Source organism: Callithrix jacchus, chromosome 2 (genome assembly GCF_049354715.1).
Source record: "Callithrix jacchus isolate 240 chromosome 2, calJac240_pri, whole genome shotgun sequence".
NCBI lineage: Eukaryota > Metazoa > Chordata > Mammalia > Primates > Cebidae > Callithrix > Callithrix jacchus.
This window is the reverse complement of record NC_133503.1, coordinates 8,239,354-8,265,825: the sequence shown is the minus strand read 5'-3', so window position 1 is coordinate 8,265,825 and position 26,472 is coordinate 8,239,354. Positions and strand designations below refer to the sequence as shown.

Sequence of the window (26,472 nt, the reverse complement as noted above, 5' to 3'; positions counted from 1 at the left end):
ACATTAGGTTTTCTGGACAGTGGGTAAGATGAATCTCGCAGAGCTCTTCCAGTTTGTACAACTGTTCCTTGGACCCCATGGACCAATAAATCTTCTCCTTTGCCTGCACCAGTTCACAGTGAGTTTCTCTCACTTGCAATCAAGTTCCCCTAAATAGGTCCTGAGTCTTCAGGGTGGACCTCTCTATCTTCTTGAGTTCTACCCAGGGCGAGCTGATAATGAGGGCATCTGAGTGACAAGGCTGAGCTTCAGGAGGGTAAGTGGGCAATGCAGGGTTTCTACTAGAAAGGCAGCGGCAACCCGGCAGCAGACTCTGGGAAGTTTTTCTAGCAGCTCTGTGCTGTGTAGAAACTCTGCTGTTAACCTTTCCGCTTCAGCCTGAAGCCACGCCAAAAATTTCTGGACACCCCCGCCCCACTCCAATTCCAGCCTTGAATGAGAGACCCTGCAACCTTTTCTTAGACCCACCTGTGACTCACAGGCACACCTGCTGCCTAGACACACTCTTTTCAGTGAACTTCATCTCCCTGAGACTTCCTGAAAATCTCAGGGAGATGAGATTATTATTTGAGTTGGTACCTCTGGTCATATGGAGTACATGACCCAAATAATGTTTCTTCCAACCCTCCCTCTCTACCTGAGAATATTTTTGCAAATCCCATTGCAAGTGGGGAAAGACTGACTAGCTTTTCAATAAATAACCCCAAAGCACAGAAGGCCTGGCGCTATGTAGCTCACTCCTGTAATTTCAGCACTTTGGGAGGCCGAGATGGGTGTATCATGTGATGTCAGGAGTTCAAGACCAGCCTGGCCAACATGGCAAAACCCTTGACTCTACAAAAAATACAAAAATTGCTGGGTGTCATGGTGCATGCCTGTAGTCCCGGCTACTTGGGAGGCTGAAGTGGGAGAATTGCTTGAACCCAGGAGGCAGAAGTTTCAGTGAGCCACGATTGCACCAATGCATTAAAACTTAGGCAACAGACACAGACCCTGTCTCAGAAAAAAAAAAAAAGAAGAAAAAAAGAAGCACCAGAAAACTGTTCTCAGCAGAGGTGCTCAGATTGATTTAAGGATGGATCTTGGAAGAGAACCTGCCATGTTAAATGTAGCTGGGCCTCCCTTAGAGATGTTCAATATTTACTGTATCCTGAACAGGAAATGTCAGTGATGGACTGAAGACAACATTCCAAAAACTATTTCCTTTATCACTAGGGTTTGCTAAGCCTAGTTAGCCTCACACTCAGCCTCGAAGAGGACAGAGGTACCTTTACTTCTAAAGGTAAACTTTTTTGTTTGTTTGTTCGAGACGGAGTCTCGCTCTACTGCCAGGCTGGAGTGCAGTGGCACCATCTGGGCTCACTGCAACCTCCACTTTCCAGGTTCAAGTGATTCTCCTGCCTCAGCCTCCCAAGTAGCTTGGACTCACAGGCACGTGCCACCATGCCTGGCTAACTTTTGTATTTTTAGTAAAGACAGGGTTTTGCCATGCTGACCAGGCTGGTTTCGAACTCCTGACCTCATGATCTGCCCATCTTGGCCTCCCAAAGTGCTGAGATTATAGGTGTGAGCCACTGCATCCAGCCCAAAGGTAAACTTTTTACTGGATACAGTTAATCTATCAGAGTTATGCTTACCACTTAACTCGTGAGTGCAAATTATTTCAAGACAATGTAGCTTTTACATAAACTCTCCCATTAAAAGCACTGGATGTTCTGCGAAGTGGCAAATTCCCCCCTGGCTTAGCAAAGGGTGATAATGAGTTATTGATAACATCACAGTCAAGCTCTTATTTGCATAAGTAAAATGAAGTTAATATGTAGATAAAATAAAACTTTAAAATAATTAATTTAGACACTATCAAGCAGGTACGTTTGGCAACTGATTGGAATAGATCATTTTAATTAGACTCATTAAGTCAAAAATCAATATTGAACATTGTACAGCACATCAGAAGTATATTCATTTCCTCCTTCTGTTAATATGTGGATTATTTCTGGCATGAATTTCAAGCCCTTTCTCCTGAAGGTCAGATTTGGTGCACCAGGAGGGAGACTGAGTGTCAGATCACCCTCACAGAGAGGACAGTCCTGAAACCCAGAAGTGCCCCACTTGATCTTCTTAAAATTAATTCTCCAGAGATGCATTGCAAGATCTGAGTGCTAACCTTACTCTCTGTAACAAGCTAAGCTTAGGGAGGGAAATGGAGAATCTCAGTTGTGGGCCAGGTACAGCGGCTCATACCTGTAATTCCAGCACTTTGGGAGGCCGAGGCAGGTGGATCACTTGAGGGCAGGAATTCGAGACCAACTTGGCTGACATGGCAAAACTCCATCTCTACTAGATATACAAAAAGTAGTTGGGTGTGATGGCTCATGCCTGTAGTCCCAGCCACGTGGGAGGTTGAGGCACGAGAATTGCTTGAACCCGGGAGCCAAGATCACACCATTGCACCCCAGCCTGGGTGACAGATTGAGACTCTGTCTTAAAAAAAAAAAAAAAATAATAATAATCCCAGTTGTGGGCTGAAGTCAGGCAGGAGTTGTTTCCATGGGGTCCTCAGGTTTACGGTATCAGTGATTAGTGGCTGGGAAGTACCTACTTCTATTCTTCCCATCAATCCTGATTTCAGATATCCTGTGGATGCTTAATTCTATTAATTATTATTTATTACAGTTCTATCAGTATTATATATCACCTGTGACATATAATTGGTTAGGCCAGGGTACTCAGGGACTTAGTCAACTCTATCTGGGTGTTGCTGTGAAGGCTTTTGTTTGTTTTTTAAACATGAGATTGACATTTAAATCAGTAGACACTGAACAAAACAGATTCATCTCTGTAATGTGGGTGGGCCTTGTCCAATCAGTTGAAGGATATTGAAACAAGGTCTCACTTTATCACCCAAGCTGGAGAGTAGTGGTGCAATCATAGCTCACTGCGGCCTTCCACTCCTGGGCTCAAGCAATCCTCCCACCTCAGCCTCCCAAGTACTGGGACTACAGGTGCATGCCACCACGCCTGACTCATTTTTAAATTTTGGTAGAGGTGAAGTCTCACTATGTTCCCGGGCTGGTCTGGAACTCTCGATCTTTAGTGATCCTTCTGCCTGGGCCTTAACTTCAGATAAAGACCGACTTGCCCCAAGGAAAAGGGGATTCTGCCCATACGCTGCTTTTAGACTCACTCTACATCAGCTCTTTCCTGGGTCTCCAGCCTACCAGGTTACTCTGCGGATTTTGAACTGACCTCCATGACTGCATGAGCCAATTTCTTAAAGTCTTTCTCTCTCTCTCCTCCACCCACAACGTGTGTGTGTGTATGAAGGAGATAGGAAGGAAAGAGAATCAAATAGAACCTCCTATTGGTTCTGTTTCTTGGGAGACCTTGATTCATACACGACTTAAGATTTTGGGACCTCATTTGTCCTGACTGTCTCAGGGGAGGCTCATGAGGTTTCACCTCCTGAGACCACCAGCCGGGAGACTCTGGGACCACTTTCAGTTACAGAAGAAAAATGACAGTAGTGCCTGGGTCAATTACTTCCTTAGTCAATGGGTCACGGCTTCCACAGTCTTCTTGACAGTAATCTCTTCCATAGTTGTCTTCAGAGCAGTGGCTTCCACTGTCATTTTGAGAGTGGAGTAATCCCTTCTATTCCCACGTCAGTAGGTCACTGCCTTCCACAGTCATCTTGACTATCCATGGAATTATAGGCAACATGACTATGGCAGCCGTTGACCTGCTCACTTGGGAATAGAAGGGATTACTCCCAAACCTACAACAGACACTACAGATTCTTCTCTCGAGTGTGACTGGGTCCCCTTAGGTCATACGTCTCTCCTGACCTTGCCAGGAGGACACCATGCAACTAAGTGGCTTAGACCGGAAACTGGAAAAGTACAGCCTGTGGGATAACATCCAACTCGCCTGTCTGTTTTTTAATGGCCAATGAGCAAAAAATGGTTTTTACATTTTAAATGGTTGGAAGAACATTGAAAGGAGAATAATATTTTGTGACATGAAATCATATCAAATTTAAATTTCAGTTCCCATAAATAAATTTTATAGGAACACAGTCACACCCTTGGCTTGTGCATCCTCTGTGGCTGCTTTCTTTTTCCTTTTTTTTTATAGACGGAGTCTTACTCTGTCGCCTAGGCTGGAGTGCAATGTCATGATCGCGGCCCACTGCAACCTCTGCCTCCTGAGTTTAAGCGATTCTCCTGCCTCAGCCTCCCGAGTAGCTGGGACTATAGGTAACCACCAAGCCCAGCTAATTTTTGTATTTTTAGTAGAGACGGGGTTTCACCATATTAGTCAGGTTGGTCTTGAACTCTTGACCTCAAGTGATCCACCCGCCTTGGCCTTCCAAAGGCAGGGATTACAGGGATGAGCCACTGTGCCCAGCCATGTGGCTGCTTTCTTGATACAGTGGCAGAGTTGAATAGTTGCAACAGTGTCTTAGTCCCTTTGTGTGCTGTTATAACAGAATAACCGATACTGAGTAATTTATAACAAACGTATATATTTTTTCTTTTTTTTTTTTTTTTTAAGAGATACAGTCTTGCTCTGTCACCCAGGCTGAAGTACAGTGGCCGATACTGGGTAATTTATAATGAACGTATATATTTTTTTCTTTTTTTTTTTTTTTAAGAGATGGAGACTTGCTCTGTCACCCAGGCTGAAATCACAACTCATTGCAGCCTCGAACTTCTGGGTGCAAGGGAACCTCTCACCTTGATCTTTCTAGTAACTGGAACTACAGGCAGGCATCATCACACCAAGCTAATTTTTAAATTTTATTTAGAGATGGGGTCTTCCTGTGTTGCCCAGACCGGTCTGGAAAATCCTGGCCTCCAATGATTCTCCTGCCTCAGCTTCCTGAGTCACTGGGATTACAGGCGTCAGTTACTGCACTTAGCATGAATAGGAATTTAAAAGAGGCTCAGAGTTTCAGAGGCTGTGAAGTCCAAGATCAAGGGGCTGGCATCTGGCAAGGAGGCTTTTTGTGCTGCATCTTCCCATGGCAAAGGGACAAAAAGAGTGAGAGAGAGCAACAGGTCCAATTGAGAGCCTGAAGCCTTTTCATAGTCAGCATTAATCCGTTCGTGAGAGTGGAGCCGCCATATCTTAAACACCCCCCATTAGGCCCTACCTTCCATCACTGCTGCATTGGGGTTAACTTTCCAGCACATGGTTTTTAGGGTACACATTCAAACCACAGCAAACAGAGATCATATGGCTCACAAATCTAAAATATTTACTGTCTGCTTGCTCCTTTACAGAAAATGTCTGTCTATGATTGGTTTAGATTTGTTGCTATCCACGTATACCAGAACTGGGAATGAGGGCTGTATGGATGAGGGGCAGATATTCTAACAAGACTGGGATTTAATGAGGGCTGTATGAATGAGGGGCAGATATTCTAACAAGATTGGGATTTTATTAGGAAGGAAGAAAGGCAGAATTAATACAGTATAGGAAGTCCATGCTGTTTACTACACACAAGACTTCTCTGAGACTCAGTTGTCCCATCTACAGTTGTGAGGTATAGCGAAACATATATTATGGGGAATCGTTGAGAATTCAGGAGAAGGCATGTAGACATAAACTGACAGATTCATGAAATGGCTGGCTGGCTGGCTGGTGGGATGCATGCATGGACAGATGGATGGATTGATGGATAGATGAATAAATAGATGGATAGATGATTACGTGATGGGTACATGGATGGGTGGATGGATGTATGCATGGGATGGATAGATGGATGGATGCATGGATGGATAGATGGATGGATGTATGCATGGATGGATGTATGGATAGATGGACGCATGGATGGATGGATGGATGGATGATGGGTGGGTGGGTGGATGGCTGGATGGGTGGATGGATGGATGCATGGATGGATGGATGGATGGGTGGATGGATGCGTGGATGGATGTGTGGATGGCTGGATGGGTGAATGGATGGATGGATGGGTGAATGGATGGATGGATGGGTGCCTTGTTTCCCTGAGTGAATTCCTAGAGCAAGAGGATTTACATCCTTGACTGCATCATTGAGAACTGAACTCTCGATTCCACATACTGTAGCACTGAATGAATCACTAGAACAAAAGAATTTACATTTTTGACTGTGCATTAATGAGAGCTGAACTCTCTGCTTGCACTGTTATCTGTCCGATGTAAGACAACCCTTGCACCCACACCCATATATTTCACACCTGGTTTCTGTTCCATTGCCCACACACTTTCCATGCTGTGTCAGCCTCCAGGTGAGCTGGCTGTGTGCAGTGGGGATATTCCTAAGCGTCAGGATGGTAAGAACAGGTGACTGTAAACCATGTATACATATCCCATTAAACTTAAGCCAAATGTATCTGTCTCCATTGCCCCTTGGCTGAACACAGCTATTCAATAAATTGTATTTGGACACATCACTATTCTTAAAGGAAAGATCATATAATTTCTCTGTTGCACACATGCACCCCGAATGAAGTCCACATGGATTAAAGACCAATACGCAGAAAACAAAATCATAAAACACTTAGAGCAACACCTAGGAGAATTCCTTTCTATCACTGGGGTAAGAGAGGATGTCTTAAATCAGATGGAAAAGAAACACATCATCAATAAAACATTTGGCTTCATCAAAACTTTAAATTTCTGTGTGACAACAAATGACACCACAAAAATAACTATGATTTTTGGAAGAGTCTCTTAACACTGCTCCAAATGTTTTACACATAGTATCTCATAATCCTAATAACAACAAAATAAATATCTTCATTACTTTAAAGGCCAGGAAAATTAGGCCTAGAGAAATCAGATAATTTGCCAAAAGCCACCTGACAAATTTATAAGCCGCCAAGACCAGTTAAGAATCCAGGTATTTTGTCTCTCCATCTTCCCCTCCTAACCAAATGTCTTATCCCATCTCACCTTCTTACCACGTTTTCTGTAATACGGTGATAAGATATGTCGAGCCAAAAGATTTTTACAGTTTATATAGCCGATATCATCATCAAAGGATTAGTATTCAGAATATATAAAGAACTGCAATGTATCAATTGCAAGAAGACAAACAACTCAATAGAAACTAGGCAAGGAATAAGGACAGATAATTCACAAGCAAGTGCACCAGAAATGCCAAGACACACATGAAAAGATGCCCAATGCCAGTAATAACCAACAAAATGTAGATTAAAACAACAAGGAGTTCTGTCTCACATGCAGCCCACAAAAGTCTAATAAAGTGTTTGGTCACTATGCAAATCAGACACCGCCTCCTCAAGCCAATTGATAAAACTCGTGCACTTCACTGCGGACCAGGAGACCCACTGGGCACCCCTTTCTCTCTGCAGGAGAGGTAACTATTCTCTTTTCTCTTTCTTTCATCTATTAAACCTTTACACTTAAACTCACTTCTTGTGTGCCCATATCCTGGATTCCCTTGGCGTGAGACAACGAACTTCGAGTATTTACCCATGACAACGACACAGCTTCACATCCACCCAGTTTCCGATAAGTGTATAATTAAATGTGGGAAACACATTGTCACGCAGAAAACACTGCCACGAGGAAGATGGCAGGGAACTCAGGAAGCAGTGAACATCCTGAGAAATCAACACTACTTTAAATCATTCTAAATCCCATTAAATGTGAGAGCTATCAAGAAAAAAATGCACTGAATTACCTACGAGTTAGTCTTAGAATGCTTTAACTAAAAATAGGGCATTTTGTCGGGTGCGGTGGCTCACTCCTGTAATCCCTGCACTTTGGGAGGCTGAGACAGGCAGATCACCTGAGGTTGGGAGTTCGAGACCAGCCTGACTAACATGGAGAAACCCCATCTCTACTAAAAATACAAAATTAGCCGGTGTGGTGGTACATGCCCGTAATCCCAGCTACTCAGGAGGCTGAGTCAGGAGAATTGCTTGAACCCACGAGGTGGTTGCAGTGAGCTGAGATTACGCCATTGCACTCCAGCCTGGGCAACAAGAGAGGAACTCATCTTAAAATAAATAATAAGGCTTTTTGCTGTTGTTGTTATAAGAGAAAGAGGAAGGAAAGAAGAAAAGGTGGATTAAAGAATTACTTAAGGGTTTCTGTATTGTCTGTATACAAGTTTTCCAATCCCAACTGGGTGACAACCTTGGGTCCTATCTGTCTTTTCCAGGCTTGGGAAATATGACCAAAACAAAATCGATGCTAATTAGCACATAGAATTCTGTTTTATATTCTCAGAGAGTATTTTCTTCTTTAAAAATGAAGAATTAATTTTATCAAAGTAACACATGCATCTCATTTTTAAAAATTGAATAGTATGTAAAGGGCTTATTATGACTAGTAGCAGTTTGCCCGGGAGATGTATCTCCCAAGTCTTACTCTCTAGAGGCAATCACTGTACACTCTCTTAGCTATTTCTTTCTAGCATTTGTCTCCATATTTCTAAATAATATGTGTAGCAGGACATTAAACAGATTTTTGCTTTGGTTTCAGATTTTTAGTTATGGCCTCAAAGCTAAAAATAATTGGTGCTAAGAACTCCCACAGTCTCAAGAGAATTGACAGGATGAGAAGACTCATCTTCCAAGATCTTTCTAACATGTGACAGAAAGAATAACAGATCACACTTATTTGTGTTTACGATGTCCCAGATCCTATTCTAAACTCCTTGGGTGAATTTATTCATTTATCTATTATAATGACCCTTTGAAGTGTTTCTATCTTACAGATGAAGGAACGGAGGCTTGGTGAGGTTGGTTATTAATTAATAATTCTGCCCAAACGTAGAAACAGGTTTCTATTTTGGGGAGTCTGGCTCTAGGTACTGACACGATATTGACTCTCAGCTTTGCTGCCATCCCCTACTTCTCCAATCTTAATAAGCAGAACACCCAAAACTCTGGGAAGATCTTGGGAACTACATGCCTAGGGGAAGAAACTGATGTCTCCTCCATTTACTGGGTTTTTTTTTCCTTTTTCAACAGAGTCTCACTCTGTTGCCCAGGCTGGAGTGAAGTGGTGCAATCTCAGCTCATTGTAACTTCCACCTCCCAGGTTCAAGTGATCCTCCCACCTCAGCCTCCCAAGTAGCTGGGATTGTAGGAGCACACCACCATGCCCGGCTAATTTTGTATTTTTGTAGAGATAGAGTTTTGTTATGTTGGCCAGGCTGGTCTCAAACTTTTGACCTAAAGTGATCCACCTGCCTTAGCCTCCCAAAGTGCTGGATTAGAGGCATGAACCCCAGGCCCAGCCTCCATTCTCTTTCATTGGCCTGCTTCCCATGGCAGTTCCACCCCAAGAAATGAGAGAAGGGATTTCAAGAAGAGATTAAGGGTACCCCAAAGAAGGAGAGACTGGCGGGTGTGAGGTTTGCAAACAGGGTGGCTGATTGCCCTTGGTGTCTATTTCAGCAGAGGAGAAAGAGTAAGAGCGAGGTGGGAGGAGCAGCATGGCAAGAATGTAGGGTTGCTTGTGGATCAAAGTGGCCCTGGAGAGATTGGCCAGCGTGGAGCCATCTTTTTGGCACTCTGCTGGACAGAACAGCAGCAGCAAGAGGCCAGGGTGTCAGGATGGATGGGGTCAGAAGAGGTAAACCTGATGGTGGAAAGTTTTCCTGAGGATGCTTCAAAAGATTTCTGTAAGTGCCCTAACAGCAATTAAACATTGAGATTCTAGCTGCATGGTCAATATCCAAGGCCAGTGTTAGCTGGGAGGTGACGACAGCAGTGCCAGGTATACATGAAGGTATTTACTCCTTGATTGTGACCCCAATTCCTGACCAAGATGTAGGGGGTGAAATCACCAGCATGGGTTGGGCACAGTGGCTCACGCCTGTAATCCCAGCATTTGGGAGGTCAAGGTGGGCTGATCACCTGAGGTCAGGTGTTCGAGACCAGCCTGACCAACACAGAGAAACCCTGTCTCTACTAAAAATACAAAATTAGCCGATCGTGCTGATGCATGCCTGTAATCCCAGCTACTTGGGAGGCTGAGGCAAAAGAATTGCTTGAACCTGGGAGGCAGAGGTAGCTGTGAGCTGAGATAGCGCCATTGCACTCCAGCCTGGGCAACAAGAATGAAACTCCATCACACACACACACACACACACACACACACACACACACACACACACAAAAGAAAAAGAGAAAGAAAGAAAGAATTACCAGCATGTCTCCTGCTTCCTCTGGATTCCTTGCTTGATGCATAGAAGAGTGTTTAGACAGCCATGATAATATTTATTTTTGTGACTGAGTTTTCTAAACACATGGCTGGAATGGGTAAGAAAAGGGAGGAAAGGTGTGTGTGTAGGGGAAGCATAAATGGACAGGAGGGATGGGAGGGAAGGAGAATATTCATGGCTTCTAAGGTTGAAGTTTTGTTTCATTTATTTTATTTCATTTTACTTTTAGAAACAGGGTCTCACTGTGTTGCCCAGGCTGGAGTGCAGTGGTGCAATCAGAGCTCACTGCAGCCTCGATCTCCTGGGCTCAAGCGGTCCTCTCAACTCAGCCCCCTGAGTAGCTGGGACTATAGGTGTGCACCATCATGTCCAGCTAATTTTTTCAATTTTTTGTAGTGATGGGATCTTGCTATGTTGCCCAGGCTGGCCTCAAACTCCCAGCCTCAAGTGATCCTCCTGCCTTGGCCTCCCAAAGTGCTGAGATTACAGGCCACTGCACCTGGCTTATGATTGACGTTTTAAAATGAAGGAAAGTGTACTGGACATTTCACACCTTTTAAAAAATGACTAGAGAGCTATGGGATCTGGCCAAGAGGTTATTAAGTACAGTGAAAATGAAATCCAGTGTCAGAGGAGAAAATAAAATAATCTCATGTTAATACCCTCATTCTTAGACTGAAAATATACTTCTCTCAGTAGCAGACTGCTGCACTAATTGAAAGTCTACTACCTCTTGTTGATAGATCGGTTTAAATATTTTCGATTCTTTTTTTTTGCATAAGTGATGAATTAGCTTGTTCACGCTTCCCTCACGCACATGCCTTTCCTCCGTTATCCTGCCCATCCAGCTATGCGTTTAGAAAAATCAATCATAAAAATTTATGTTATTATGGCTGTGTAATTGTTGTTCACTAGTGGGCCAGACGTTTTTATGATTACATGTCCTCTCTTGGAAATGCAGGAGAGTAAATAATTACGTTGTCTTTTACTCGCAGTGTTCCAATGTACACGTCATTGAATTTTACCGTCAGATCTGCCAGTTTCCTATATACGGTTATTTTCTCCCCAAAGGCTCACACGTGTGAAGTTTTTATATCATTTCCCCTACCCCCCACCCCACCCCAAGGCCAAGAATTAACCCTCCTGAAAGTTTCATCTGTGGCCTCCCCAGTAGCAGGGACTACAGGTGTGCACCACCACGCCCAGCTAATTTTTGTAGTTTTAGTAGAGGCGGGGTTTCACCATGTTCTCCAGGCTGGTTTTGAACTTCTGACCTCAAGTGATCTGCCTGCCTTGGCCTCCCAAACTGCTGGGATAACAGGCGTGAGCCATTGCGCTAGGTCAAGTCTATAGTATAATGGTTTTTTACAGATTTCTGGACAAAATTTAATTTAAAAAAATTCGAATTTATATTAGTTCAACCAAAAAGAATGCATTTTAGAGACATGTAGAGTTCTAGACCCAAAGTATCAGACGGAACCTGGCTGAACAGGTGTAGGGGATATAGAAGAAGTCAACATTTGGTAGGGAGAGAAGCTGGGATGACTGGAATTACTAAGATGTTTCCACTAGAAAATGCTCTCAGAGACTGCTGTCTGTCCCCCCCGTACCCAAGGGAGAAGCTTGGACTTAGCCTTGACTTTGTTTTTCCCATGCCTTTCCACAACCATTAAATCCTATGCTTCCACATTAAATCTTACACGTCCCTGGATTTTCTCAGCTCCACCCGCCTCTCTTCAGCACCACTGCTGCAGTCTTGTCATACCCACGATTTCCTAACGGCTGCTGATGCCTCCCATCTAGAGAGATCCGCTCTGGTTCCAAGGTACAAAGAGACCGTGTGCATGGAGGTCTCCAGGTGCCTGTTCAGAAGGATGGATCTAAGGGCCGGAGAGAAGACAGGAAGGTACAGAGAAGCCGTTCCCAGAGCGCAGTGATCAGAGAACGGCCAGACATCCTAGGGGCTTTCAACAGCATGGAGGAGGAGGGAGACGGGCTTTGAGTGTCAATCAGAAGGAACAAACTGGCTCTGAGATGGCTGGACTGTACAGAAGTCCTAAAATTACCCTTGAGAAAGAATGCCTTTTAGTTTAGGTAGCCGGGAACCTGGGCAGTGGGTATTGAGAAGGCGTCTGGAGGAGTGCAGGAAGTTTATCTGCAAAACGATGGCAAGAACTGGAGTGAAGGGCCAGAGGAGAAGGATGGAAAACCAACTCAAAGATAAATCAGAGTCAACTACTGCTGTGGAAGACTGGAGCTTGCTCCCTGGGCCTAGAACCGATAAGAACTTGCACTGTGTAAATAAACCTTGTATGGGTCGGGCACAGTGGCTCATGCCCATAATCTCAGCACTTTGGGAGGCAGAGGCTGTTGGATCACGAAGTCAGGAGTTTAAGACCAGCCTGGCCAAGATGGTGAAACCCCATCTTTCTAAAAATACAAAACTTATCCAGGCAAGGTGGCGCACGCCTGTAATCCCAGCTACTCGGGAGGCTGAGGCAGGAGAATCACTTGAACCTGGGAGATGGAGGTTGCCGTGAATGTGCCACTGCACTCTAGCCTGGGTGACAGAGCAAGACTCCGTTCCCCAAAAAAGAAAAAAAAAATAGCTCACCAGAGTAGTCACTGGTGTCAGGGATGGAGCTGAAAAAACTTGCACCTAAGATTGGTCCAGTGTTTTCAAGGAGTCCCGAGAGGCTCATGTTCCATGAGGCTAGTCAGTTTCAGTTCACTGTCACTCAGTTCCAGCTCAATGGTACCACCAGGGGTGGTGTGGGACTGAGCATTTGCTGCAGTTTACTGACTCCTTCTCTCTTCCAGTCTTCCTGTGCCCCAGAAGAGTGACCTGCTTGGACCACAGCAACGGGCTTCTTCCTTCCCCAGCTTCTGAGTGGACGCAGCCCATGGGAGAAGGCAGAGAGGAGTCAGGGCTTTATCGTCCAGGCTCCATTCCTGCAAGATTGCCATGGCCTGGCTGTATCCCTCCATGAAATGCTATAGCTCAGTCAGTCCTTCCTCTCTGCGCTCCGCTAACCCCGTCCTCCCCCTTTTGTCTCTGAGGTCAAAGCTGTGTCTATGGCTCCTCTCATTAAACTTTCCTGCAGTGATCCAGTTTGAACATGCCATCTAGATCTAGGGCCTCTATGGGATGGACTAGATTTCTCAATCAGGATCAATTCCAGAGGAGAGTTGAGGTGGGATCCGAGATGCAGCAGTGCATTTGGGGGAACCAGCCAGCCTGAAAGACCATCCTCAGCAAGGGAGGTGAGGAGGTTGCAATCTGATGTCAGGGAAGCACTGGAGGCTCAGTTCTCTCCAGAAATTAATTAATTAATTAATTGTCACCCAGGCTGGAGTGCGGTGGTGCAATCTCAGCTCACCGCAGCCTCCACCTCTGGGGTTAAAGCGATTCTCTTGCCTCAGCCTCCCAAGCAGCTGGGATTCCTGGCAATGAACCACCATACCCAGCTAATTTTTGTATTTTTAGTAGAGATGAGATTTCACCATGTTGGCCAGGCTGGTCTCAAACTCCTGACCTCAAGCGGTCCACCCACCTTTGCTTCCCAAAGTGCTGAGATTATAGGCATGAGCCACTGCGCCTGGCCCCTCCAGAAATTTAGACCTGGGCTGAGGAGCGGCACTTCATATCTAGACTCCCCTCCTCCCTATCTAGAGAGGCAGGCACTCCTAACACTGCCAGTCTGAACTCTAAGGTGCTGGACAACTTACTGGAGAGGGCTGTTGGAACAGATACATAGCCAGGAGGTCGCATGGTTACAACCAGGTTCCCAGAATTTTGTCATAGAGCACAGGCAAACCCCAGGTTGGAACACAGGCGTGTGTGCGTTGAACATGCACCTATATACGACAGGTTCTTTACCTGTATCCCCATTTATTCCTCATAACTACCCTTGAGGCTGCTTTTTTCATCCCCATTTTATGGATAAGAGGCATGAGGCTTATGACAGGTCACCAAATATCCCCAGATCACACGGACAGCAACTTGTGATTTGTGCAGAAAGATTCTCACTCCTTTGCTGTTTCCACTGGACTAAGCTAGTCCTTGAATGCTCACCAGGGTGTCCTCTGGTAGCGCTTTAGGGTAAGGACATCTGCTAGGTGGCTATTGGATTATCCTGCAATTTGGTAGCATGTTATAAGTGAAATATACACCAACTCATTCCTTCCTGAGCTCACTGCCGGCTGTGTAGATAAACCTGTTGAATGTTTCTCCCCCATCCGTCCTCACGACCCCCACCTTTCAGCCAAGTCTCCACTAACACTGATCTGAAGGGTAATTTTCTTGTCAACTGTATAATTAATGGGCCGCACACTACCGTGGCCCTCTGTTATTCTGCTTCTCGAAGATATATTTCAAAATGAATAGCTGTTTAACCAATCACTCGGCAGATGTCTTACCCTTAGGTGTTTCTGTCTGTCAGCGTTTTCACACATCGAGACTGAAGTAGGCAGAATCAATTTGGATATCGGCTCTGGGAAAGGGAAAGCAGCCACGAATTAGAAATTCTTGGAATATCAGAACTTGTCGCCTATTAGTGCTGAATGGCGTGTGAGTTGCCCTTGCAAGCTCCTTGGCCCTACGCTCTGGCACTCAGGCATTGTCTGCCAATTTTAATAAAGCCAGAAGAGGTCTTTTGTGGTGGCTTTAAGATAATGTCTTGTACAGCATGCATGTCTGATCTCTTGCAGTAATCAGAGCATTTATTTTGCTGTTCCCTGCACAAAGGCTCAAAGCGGTAGTTTTACAAGAGAATTTCAAAACTACTGACAACCCTGGGAATGTGAGAATGAAAAAGGCTGCATTTTTTCAGAAACAAAATCCTGACACATCAGCGGGGTGCTTTGGAGGTGCCTTTTATGGGAAGGGAGTTTTGCCACAGCTTGCTAATGTAGAGGATGACACAAAGGATTTGGGAGATATGTTCAGTTATTGGAACCAACATCTCCAACTGAGCCAGCCTCCTGCCCTGCCCAATACTGATGGCAGAGGTAATTGTAGAAACCTTATTGGTACCTAGTTCTTGTGCCTGCGCCCTACCATGGAAGTCACCCGCAGAAATCCTGTATTAGTCTGTTTCACACTGCTGATAAACACATACCCGAAATTGGGTACTCTTTTTTTTTTTGAGATGGAGTTTCACTTTTGTTGCCTAGGCTGGAGTACAATGGCACAGTCTCCGCTCACTATAACCTCCGTTTCCCAGGTTCAAGCGATTCTCCTGCCTCAGCCTCCCAGGTAGCTGGGATTACAGGAACGTGCTACCACACCTGGCTAATTCTGTATTTTTAGTAGAGATGGGGTTTCTCCATGTTGATCAGGCTGGTCTTGAACTCTCGATCTCAGGTGATCTGCCTGTCTTGGCCTCCCAAAATGCTGGGATTACAGGCGTGAGCTACTGTGCTAGGCCAAGACTGGGTAATTTATAAAGAAAAAGAGGTTTAATGGACTGACAGTTCCATGTGGCTGGGGACGCCTCATAATCATGGCAGAAAGTGAAAGACGTGATTTACATCACAGCAGGCAGGAGAGAGAATGAGCACTAAATGAAAGGGGTTTCCCTTCTAAAACCATCAGATCTTGTGAGACTTGGTCACTATCATGAGAACAGTCTGGGGGAAACTGCCCCATGATTCTATTATCTCAGAACTGCAAAGGCCTGGTGGTGGCATTTAACTGATGGGGCAAGGCAGAGATAATCATTATTGTGGGCAATAAAGCTAGCATGGCAGCCAGTGTACCCCGACCCACAGGGATCTATCACAATAACCATGGCATTCCTAGAGACAAGACGGAATGTTGTCTAGGGTGTTATATGATGTGGATAACCAGGAGAAAAATTAGTAAGAAGAAAACTGGTAGCTGGTACACCAGAAAGCCGATGCCAGCTTCTGCTATGGAAGTCGTGATGACTGAGTTTTCAGAACAAAGCCAGACGCTCTATGAAGGAGGGAGACAAGTTAGTTCAAGGGAGGATTCTGCAGCCACGAGCATGTAGAGCGTGTGAGCGCCCAAAGGAAGCTTCGGTCAGAGGGAGGATTCTGCAGCCACGAGCATGTAGAGTGTGTGAGCGCCCAAAGGAAGCTTCGGTCGGAGGGAGGATTCTGCAGCCACGAGCATGTAAAGCATGTGAGCGCCCAAAGGAAGCTTTGGTCAGAAGAACTATGCACTGGAAATAGCCAGACCTTTTAAGAGCTGTGTGGGAGGTAGTGTGAGGTGACATTGATAGCAGGGGACCTGAAATATTCACAAGATCCCTTGTTTGGTAGGTGGCTTATGGAAACCAAGTGACAGATAGAGGTTTGACCCAAGTCTGTGTCACAGAGAGCTCAAGCGATTTCCAGAACCACCCTGTAGGTGTCCTCCCAGTCTCCAAGTTCGCCATCTTACAGATACATGGAATATTCATGTTGGTTTTCTGCCCTATGTGGTAATATCTTGTATTTTAAAAAGATCAAGTAAAAGCCTGTTTTGTGTGGGAGATGCATGAGGGGAAAGGAAAAGGCGCACACACAATACTTTTTTTTTTTTTTTTTTGAGACAGAGTCTTGCTCTATCGCCTAGGCTGGAGTGCAGTGGCCCAATCTCAGCTCTCTGCAACCTCCACCTCCCGGATTCAAGCAATTCTCCTGCCTCAGTTTGCCAAGTAGCTGGGACTGCAGGCGCATACCACCACACTTGGCTAATTTTTGTATTTTTAGTAGAGATGGGGTTTCATCATGTTGGTCAGACTGGTCTTGATCTCCTGACCTCAGGTGATCTGCCCGCCTCAGCCTCCCAGAGTGCTGGGATTACAGGCGTGAGCCACACGCCCAGCCCCACACAATACTTTTAATGGTAAACAACCTTTATCCCATGTAAATGGCAATACAGCTATAACAAGCAAATGATATAATAAGCAAATTACAATGGGAAGGGGAGAAGGGAAAAATACATATAAATAGAGAAAGAAAGATAGACAGATATATAGATGATAGATAGATAGATAGATAGATAGATAGATAGATAGATAGATAGATAGATAGATAATTTACACTCACCAGACTATGGAGGACTCATCATCGACCAGGAAGCAACCGTGTGGGCTCCAGAGTTGGCCACCAATCCGTGCACAGACAAGGAGAGGTCTCATGAGGCTTCGGTGCGGTCTGGGATCCTTGTTTTTTTTTGTAACGAGTTGTTTGTCATGAGTCCAAGTCACGAAGGCCCTTCACAACTGGTCTCAAGGAACACAAAGAGGTCAACTTGTTTTTGCGATTGTCTGTTGTTTTTCAATCACTAACACATAGGAATGGACTGAAAAAGAGATTCCTCTGAAGCAGAGTGGGATGAACGCCTCAAGGAGCTCATGCAACCTGTTCTGGGACATGGCGACCATTGTTTGTGTCCACGTTCATTTGAGTTCAGATTTAATATTTAACTTTGCCTCCCCAAAACCCAAAGCCGTAGTGTATTCCAAGAGGAACTGAAGCAATAAATAGCGCTTGCAAGGAGTTAAATGATGCAAGCGTGGTGATTCCCGCCAAATCCCATCAGCTCATCAACAAGGGCGATCTGCTTTCTGATGGATGACAGTGCGCTGTTTTATCACCTTCACCAGGTAATAGCCCCAGTTGCAACTGCCATCCCGGATGTGATATGTTTACTAGAACAGACCAGTACAGCATCTGACACTTGATGTGTGACAATCAATATGGCAAATACATTCTTTTCAGTCCCTACCATTGAGGAAGACGAACTTGTACATTGCAAGGACAGTAATACACATGCCACTTGCCCCGTGTTAACTTACCTACTCTTTGTGATAACGTTTTCCACGGGGACCTTGGTCCCTCCTGACATTCCACATAACATCACAGTGGTCTGCTATATCATGACATAGTGATCGTTGAATTTGGTGAGCAGGAAGTGTCACGTACTCTGGATGCACTAGGATAATACATGTTGCCAAAAGATGAAGGAGAAAATCTGTGAAATTCAGAATTCTGCCATATTCATAAAGTCCTTATGGACACAGTCAGTGGTCTGGAGCATAAAGGGCGAAGCTTGTGAGCCACGTGGCCCCCATCATTAAGAAAGAGGCACTGTGAGGCCGGGCACAGTGGCTCATGGCTGTAATCCCAGCATTTTGGGAGTCCGAGGCTGGCAGATCATCTGAGGTCAGCAGTTCAACATGAGCCTGACCAACATGGAGAAACCTCCTCTCTACTGAAAACACAAAATTAGCTGGGCGTGGTGGTGCATACCTGTAATCCCAGCTACTCAGGCTGAGGCAGGAGAATCGCTTGAACCTGAGAGGTGAAGGTTGCAGTGAGCTGAGATCACACCATTGCACTCCAGCCTGGGCAACAAGAGCAAAACTCTGTCTCAAAAAAAAATAAAATAAAATAATAAAGTATTCCATGTGTCCCACTCTGCATTCCCTTATTTTATCTGTTGTCTGATTTGCCAATGTATAAATTGACCGTACCTTGACTCACGTGCAGTACATGGGTCACTACTTTTAATGGCAAAAACTGCAATTGCTTTTGCAGCAACCTGATATTTTTGGGAGTTGTGACAAAGACTGTGTGACCGTAGGACCCACTGTTTCTATCACAAATGACATCGCCCTGAGGCAGTCACTCTACTACAACACATAAACGAACTCTTCAAGTCTTGGCGAATGTGCCAGCTCAAGGAAGAGAATCCTGTTGGACTGGAGGCTTGTCCTCCAGGGTGCAGTATATGCAGTGAAGCCAGTACACGCTGCTATGTCCCCAGGAAACTCTAATGCCTGGATCCAGGAACCAACAGGTGAAAGTGAGTTTGGATCCTCCTACTATCTCTCTTTTTTTTTGAGATGGAGTTTTGCTCTTGTTGCCCAAGCTGGAGCGCAATGATGCGATCTTGGCTCGCTGCAACCTCTTCCTCCCTGGTTCAAGGCCTGATGCGCCTGCCTCAGCCTCCTGAGTAGCTGAGATTACAGGCCTGCACCACTACATCTGGCTAATTTTGCATTTTTAGTAGAGATGGAGTTTCACCATGTTGGTCAGGCTGGTCTCAAACTCCTGACCTCAAGTGATCTGCCTGCCTCAGCCTCCCAAAGTGCTGAGATTACAGGCATGAGCCAATGTACCCGGCCTCTCTCACTGTCACTCTTAATGACACATTTAAAATATTTATGACTCGGCACGGTGCAGTGTCTTACTCCTGTAATCCCAAGCACTTTGGGAGGCTGAGGCAGTCAGATCACTTGAGCTCAGGAGTTTGAGACCAGCCTGGCCAATGTGGTGAAACCCCGTCTCTACTAAAATACAAAAAGTTAGCTGGGCATGGTGGCAAGTGCCTGCAATTCCAGCTACGCAGGATGCTGAGGCAGGGCCACTGCACTCTGGCCTGGGCAACAGAGTGAGACTCCATCTCAAAAAGAAAAAAAACTGTGACTTTTCTTCCTGAAACTTTAGTCCCTGCTGGAATAGAAGTTCTGGTTTCTAAGGAAGAAATTCTCCCACTAGGGGTCACAGTAAGAATTCCAGTAATCTTGAAACCACAGCTATCACCTGGGTATGCTGGGCTCTTCATCTGTATGGACCAGAAGGCCAAGAAGAAAATCTCAACTTTTGAAGAAATATTGTATTAATACTTTCCTGATTACCATGAGGAAACGAGGCTACGGCTGCACACTAGGGGGACAGAACATGAGCAGTGATTCCTCTTGGTGCTTCTATGCAAACCCAGTTCAGGAAAAGCAAAGCAAAGAAGGGTTCAGACCGCTTGCACAAAAAGATCTTCCTGTAGGCCCTCCTGTTTAGTAAGTATTCAGGACTTACTGAGGTGCTGGCCGAAGTGAAGAGGGTCTAAAAGAATGGTCAACTGGCCGGGTGCAGTGGCTTGTGCCTGTAATCCCAGCACTTTGGGAGGCCGAGGCAGGCGGATCACCTGAGGTCAGGAGTTCGAGACCAGCCTGGCCAACATGGTGAAACCCCGTCTGTACTAAAAATACAAAAATTAGCTGGGCGTGGTGACCTGCACCTGTAGTCCCAGCTACTTGGGAGGCTGAAGCAGAATAATCGCTTGAACCCGGGAGGCGGAGGTTGCAGTGAGCTGAGATCACACCACTGCACTCCAGCCTGGATGATAGAGCGAGACTCCATCTCAAAAAAAAAAAAAAAAAGAATGGTCGATTGACGAGATAGATGTATTCCACTTTAAAGACCAGTTGCAATAACCAGAATTGTGGCTTAGTCCATTAACCCACTGTATCAGATGGGTTGTACAGATTGCTGCCAGCTGCCTGACTCATTGAAAAGGTCTGAGACGAACTGAACGTAGTGGTGAGCTTGAGCAGTTCATAGTCATGCAACTATCGTGGGTATCCCAAGTGCCCCACGTTACATCCCCTTAGTTCATCTTTTGTCTGATTCGTCAGTGTATAAATTGACAGCACCTTGAGTCAGGGGCACTGCAGAGGTCTTGCTTTACATCAAGAGCTTCTTTGATGTTGCAACATGGGACCCCTACAGGAATCCTGTGGACACTTATTCGTGTGTATTCTGGAGGTATGAAAACATTAACACCCTATGGGGCAATCTCTGACCAACTAAGATGTGGACCAGTGAATTAATGCTTTTCTCATCTGACTCTCAGGTGAATAGTTCTAAAGCTCCTAGCTCACCCCCAATTTCCCTTAGCAGTGACTAGCTTGATAAATGAGCCTTGTATTGATTGTTTTTTTTGAGATGGAGTCTTGCTCTATCTCTAGGCTGTAGTGCACTGGTGCGATCTCGGCTCACTGCAGCCTTCACCCCCCGGATTCAAGCAATTCACCTACTTCAGCCTCCTGAGTAGCTGGGACTACAGGCACCCACCACCATGCCCAGCTAATTTCTGTATTTTTAGTAGAGACAGGGTTTCACCATGTTGTCCAGGATGGTCTCGATCTCTAGACCTCGTGATCCACTCGCCTCTGTCTCCCAAAGTGTTGGGGTTACAGGCGTGAGCCACCATGCCCGGCTTGATTTTTATTCTGCATTAGATAGCTTTTGCTGTATAACAAACCATTCCAAATCTCAGTTGCTTAAGATAACCATTTATTTGACTCACAGGTGTGTGGATCAGATGGGTGTTCTGCTGATCGATTCCAGACTTAGCTGATCTCAGCTGGGCTGGCTCATGCATTCTGTGGGCAGCTGCTGAGTCAGCTGCATACAGGATGGGCTAGGGCAGTCTCTGCTGAGTCATTGTTAGCCTGGGATTCTTCACATTGGAGGTTTCAGAGTCCCAAGATAACCGAAGGAGGTGTGCAAAGCCTGTTGATGTCTAGGCTGAAACTGGAGCAATGCCACTTCTGACACATTCTATTTATCACGAAAATCACGAGGTTAGCTCAGATTAAAACATACTCTATCTCTGGATGAAAGGCGCCGTAAGGCTGCACTGCAGAACTTACACACAGTGAGGGGAATAATGGTAACCATTTTTGCAAATATTCGCTACACTTTCGATGACTGTGAGTTTGATGCGTCAGCTTGGGTAGCTATTTAATCAAAGAGGAATCTAGACATTGCTGTGAAGGTATTTTGTAGATGTGGTTAACGTTATAACCACTTCGCTTTAATTAAGGGGGATTACCCTTAGTAATGTGGCTGTGTCAGAGGCATGTGAACCAGACCAACTCCATCTTGAACAGGACCTGGGTGAAATGAGGCTGAGACCTACTGGGCTGCATCGCCAGATGGTTAAGACCTTCTAAATCACAGGATGAGATAGGAGGTCAGCACAAGATACAGGTCATAAAGTCCTTGCTGATAAAACAGTTTGCAGTAAGGAAGCTGGACCAAACCCACCAAAATTAAGATGGCGATGAGAGTGGCCTCTGGTCATCCTCACCGCTACACTTCCACAGTGCTGTGACAGTTTACAAATGCCATGGCAACATCAGGAAGTTACCCTAGATGGCCTAAAAAAGGGAGGCATGAACAACCCACCCCTTGTTTAGCACATCATCAAGAAATAACCATAAAAATGGGCAACCAGCGGCCCTTGGGGTTGCTCTGTTTATGTAGTAGCTATTCTTTCTTTCTTTGGATGGAGTCTTGCTTTGCTGCCCAGGCTGGAGTGCAGTGGTACAGTCTTGGCTCACTGCAACCTCTGCCTCCCAGATTCAAGCGATTCTCCTGCCTCAGCCACCGGAGTAGCTGAAATTACAGGCACCTGCCACCATGCCGACCTAATTTTTTGTATTTTTAGTAGAGACCACCTTTCACCACCTTGGCCAGGCTGGTACTGAACTCCTGACCTCATGATCCGCCCACCTCAGCCTCCCAAAGCACTGGAATTACAAGTGTGAGCCATCATGCCCAGCCATTCCTTATTCTTTTACTTTCCTAGTAAACTTGCCTTCACTTTGCTCTGTGGACTCACCCTGAATTCTTTCTGGTGCCAGATCCAAGAACCCTTTCTTGGGGTCTGGATCGGGACCCCTTTCCTGTAACAGCTGGGCGTCATCCCATCATTTAAAAGACCTTAAGAGTAAGAACTGGCCGGGCGCGGTGCTCACACCTGTAATCCCAGCACTTTGGGAGGCCGAGGCGGATGGATCACGAGGTCAAGAGATCGAGACCATCCTGGTCAACATGGTGAAACCCCATCTCTACTAAAAATACAAAAACTTAGCTTGGCATGGTGGTGCGTGCCTGTAATCCCAGCTACTCGGGAGGCTGAGGCAGGAGAATTGCCTGAACCCAGGAGGCGGAGGTTGTGGTGAGCCAAGATCGCACCATTGCACTCCAGCCTGGGTAACAAGAGCGAAACTCCGTCTCAAAAAAAAAAAAAAAAAAAAAAAAGTAAGAACTGAGATTTCTCAAAGAAATTCTGTCTCAAGGCTGCACCATCAATTCGCCCTTGAGTGTCGCATCTGCTGGCCTGTCCTGTGGATTTCAGACTTGCCAGTTCCTATCATTGCGTGAGCCAATCCTTTAAAATAAGTCTCTTAGTGTTTTACAGATAGGTGTGGACAGATCTAATGTTTACAGGTAGGTTGATTGACTGACTGATTTTGTGTTTCTGGAATGCATGGCTGATAGACCTTTCTTCCCTGTGTACCTTTTCCAAGATCTCTTTCCCTGTTCCCTGGGATGACTTCCCAAAATAAGCTGCCCACAATAAGCCCCTGTCTGAGGTTCTGCTTTTTTGCAAGAACTCAGCCTAACCTGGTAGGCATTTAGAAAAAAAAAAAAAAAAGTCATTTTTGCATTGTTTCAGGAAAAGTTAGTGATACCCCATTTGTTGTCCGACCATAAAGACTCGTTATTCAGAGAGAAGTTCAAAAATACTGAAACTGAACCTGAGTGATATATATATGTACTTGAAGCTTTATGGGAAAATTAAAAATGCAAATGGGAGATGTCAGAGCCATGAGCCGGGAATGGTGTCACCAACATCTGCAACAACAGAACGTTGTATTTGTCTTTGAGGTCATTTGGATTCTCAGTTATACGGAAGGCAGGTGGGGAGGACTCACCGCAGTGCATTCGGCTGAATGTCCCCTACATCTTCCCGCTCCCCAAATCTAACACTTGGCAGTTTATCATGGCCTCAGGTAACCAGCCACTGGTGTTTCTTACCTGGCTTACCAGAGCCTCCTAACCCACCTCTGCGGTTCCACCCTCAGCCCCTTTCACTTGGTTCTTTCCCCAGAGGTCAGAGGGAACCCTGGTAAAAATGCTAAGTCAGATCACACAATTCCTCAACGCACAATCCCACCAAACTTCCATTGTTCTCGGGGTAAACACTGACACACAGTAGTTTTCAAGGCTTCACATGGTCTGGCCTCTGTTTGACTCTCTGGTCTCATGTCCTGTTCTTTCTCTCCCTCACTTCAGCAACCCTGACCTCGCAGCTACTCCCCAAGCACTCTAGATGTGCTCATGTCTGAAGACCACACTGCCTGCTCTCCCAAAGTGCTCTTCCTCCGGGTGCCTACATGGCCTTCACATTCACATCTCCAAGGGACCCCATCTGCATTGTAGCACAGACACACATGGTGGAGATTTGTTAGTCAATCCCATAACTTTTTCTTTTCTTTTAATGAGACAGGAACTCACCGTGCTGCACAGGCTGGAGTGCAGTGACAGGATCATAGCTGACTGCAGCCTCGAACTCCTGGGCTCAAATGATCCTCCCACCTCAGCCTCCCAAGTAGCTGGGACTACAGGTATACACCGCCACACCTGGATAATTAAAAAAAATTATTTGTAGCAATGGGGTTTCACTGTATTGCCCAGGCTGATCTCAAACTCTTGGCCTTGAACTCCTGGCCTCAAGTAATCCTCCTGCCTTGGCCTCCTAACGTACTGAGATTACAGGCATGAAACACCATGCCCAGCCTCCCTAACCTTCAAGTTGGGGAAATAGAGAAACAAATAGGTTGAATGACTTCCCCAGGGTCTCACATCTGGTAGGAAAACTGGCAAAAGAAACTCTGTTTCATAGACCCTGTGTTGTAAGCGATGTTTCACAGAACAATTTCATTTAGAGAAAGAGGGTTTGCCAAGTGATCATCCAGAGAACATTTTCATCCATGTATCTAGGCATTGCCTGGTTCTATTAAGAGAACTGTGATGAAGAGAATGATGAATGCATATTGAATCCCACACTATGTGGGACACAGAGCTGGAAACCTTGCACCCCCCACCCCCCAACCCCCATGAACACAAGCTCAGCAGCACGAATCCCCGTGTGAAATGAATAGGGAGAGAAGCCGATCCCAGCCTTGTACTTTGTCTCTGTCTCATATTCAACATTCCCTGGCAGGTGCGGAGAATGACTCATTCCCCCTACTCCTCGGAAAATGTCCCTTTCATGTTTCATAAACAACAGCTTTGCTGTGCCATTGTCTCTGTTAGTTATTTTCATAATTCATAATTATCTTCGTTCTTAAAATGTAGACGTACATTTAAAAGCATGATCCAATCCAGCTTGATTGCCGCCACATTGTGTTCAAAGTAATTACCATTCATTTGGCTTTTGAGGCTGTTGAATGAATTTTCCACATGAGATTCCTTAATTTGTACATATTTTATTGCTATAAAATAGGTATTGGCAAGCTGCCTAAACTGCAGCGAAGGCCTTTAATTCCTATCACTCTGTGATAAAACAAACTGAGTGCAAACTGAGAAGCTTAAGATACAACACTTGAAACGGATTGGACTCCTTTTGCTAAACCAAGATTTCCCAGGTGTGAGACACAGGTAAGATTAAGGTAGCTTAGTTCAGGCTGAGAGCTCAGAATTGTTTTAGCATTTGTCTGAAAATGATAATGTCCCTCCGTGACGGTAAACCTTTCTCTTTCCTTGAGCTCTGATTCCTCAGAGAAAGAATGTTTGGAGAGAAAATGTATTAACATTTTTCACGCATCGTGAGAGAAATCCAGTGAGGCACAAACAGAGCCAGGGAATTCTTGGTCACAGCAGAGACCTGGCTGGGCCAAGTGTTATGAGACCTGGCAAGGGGTTGGCGGGGAGAGTGTCAGGGAGGGAACTCTGGCAAGCTGTGTGGCCTTTGGAAAGCCTTTTACATCTCTGAATCCAGTTTGCTCCCTTGTAAAATTAAAAGGTTGGGAGAAGTGATTTGTAAATTTATTTGTAATTTGTTTTTCTGAGGTTATCGGTACCTTGGGTTTACTCGAGAGCTTTTGACTGAGGCTTTCTCTAGGGTTTTTGTTTTTGTTGTTTTTGGTATACATGGAAGGGGTCCAAGTCCAACTTTGTTACATGCATATATTGCATAGTAATGAAGTCTTGGCTTTTAGTATGTCCATCACCCAAGTAATGTACATTGTATCCCTTAAGCAATTTCTCATCCTCCAGCCCCACCCACCCTCCCACCTTTCAGAGTCTCCCATAGCTATCATTTCACACTCCTTTTACATGTATATACATTTATTTAGCTCCCACTTATAAGTGAGAACAAGTGGCATTTGTCTTTCTGTTCTGAGTTGTTTTGCACAAAATAATGGCCTCTAGTTCTATCTATGTTGCTGCAAAAGACATGATTTTCATTTTTATAAATAGTATTCCATTATGTATGTATAGAAAACACATGTTCTTTATCCAATCATCCATTGATGGACACAAAATCACAACTATATTGTTTCTTATGCATAGGAAACAGGACGTGAGATGGCAGGAGGCTGTCCTGAAACAGGAAGTGATCTATCAAGGGGCTGTTCTGAAACAGGAAGTGAGATGGCAGGAGACTGTCCTGAAACAGGAAGT

The 26,472-nt window shown here is 45.2% G+C and overlaps 1 protein-coding gene across 10 annotated transcripts in view; it reads right to left on the bottom strand.

Annotated features, from left to right (window-relative positions):
* LOC108588901 (uncharacterized) overlaps window positions 1–26,472 on the bottom strand; it is a 903,226-nt gene that overhangs the window by 47,348 nt on the left and 829,406 nt on the right. For all 10 annotated transcript variants that reach the window (XR_013528665.1, XR_013528668.1, XR_013528671.1 and 7 more), the window contains 5 exons: window positions 24,301–24,426; window positions 18,460–18,554; window positions 18,006–18,142; window positions 17,254–17,429; window positions 14,614–14,687 (listed from right to left, as the gene is read on the bottom strand). The gene's annotated coding sequence lies outside the window, so the exon portion shown is untranslated. The remainder of the gene's footprint in view (window positions 1–14,613; window positions 14,688–17,253; window positions 17,430–18,005; window positions 18,143–18,459; window positions 18,555–24,300; window positions 24,427–26,472) is intronic.